Source organism: Penaeus monodon, chromosome 28 (assembly GCF_015228065.2).
Source record: "Penaeus monodon isolate SGIC_2016 chromosome 28, NSTDA_Pmon_1, whole genome shotgun sequence".
Taxonomy (NCBI): domain Eukaryota; kingdom Metazoa; phylum Arthropoda; class Malacostraca; order Decapoda; family Penaeidae; genus Penaeus; species Penaeus monodon.
The window spans coordinates 28263456-28263689 of NC_051413.1; the positions used below are offsets into that span (position 1 = coordinate 28263456).

At 37.6% G+C, this 234-nt stretch overlaps 1 protein-coding gene across 1 annotated transcript in view; it reads right to left on the minus strand.

The window, feature by feature from the left end:
* LOC119591144 (shematrin-like protein 2) overlaps positions 1-234 on the minus strand; it is a 2708-nt gene that overhangs the window by 1803 nt on the left and 671 nt on the right. The gene's annotated exons all lie outside the window — the stretch shown is intronic.

Genomic DNA, 234 nt, shown 5'->3' on the forward strand with positions numbered 1-234 from the left:
GAATGATTTGACTTTCATTTCAATTAATAATGTTCAGCAGCGTATAGGGGAAAGCATCTCTATCACTTGATAAATATATGATATTCTCCCCAAAAGTTTACCTAAACTGACATCGCCCAAATCTCAGGTCCAGCTACTTTCAGATGCCAACCACAAGTTTAAAAAATTGTACACTGGGGGATTTCTAAACCATAATCACGAAGGCATTAAAAGAGTTTTAGACCAGTGCCTGCG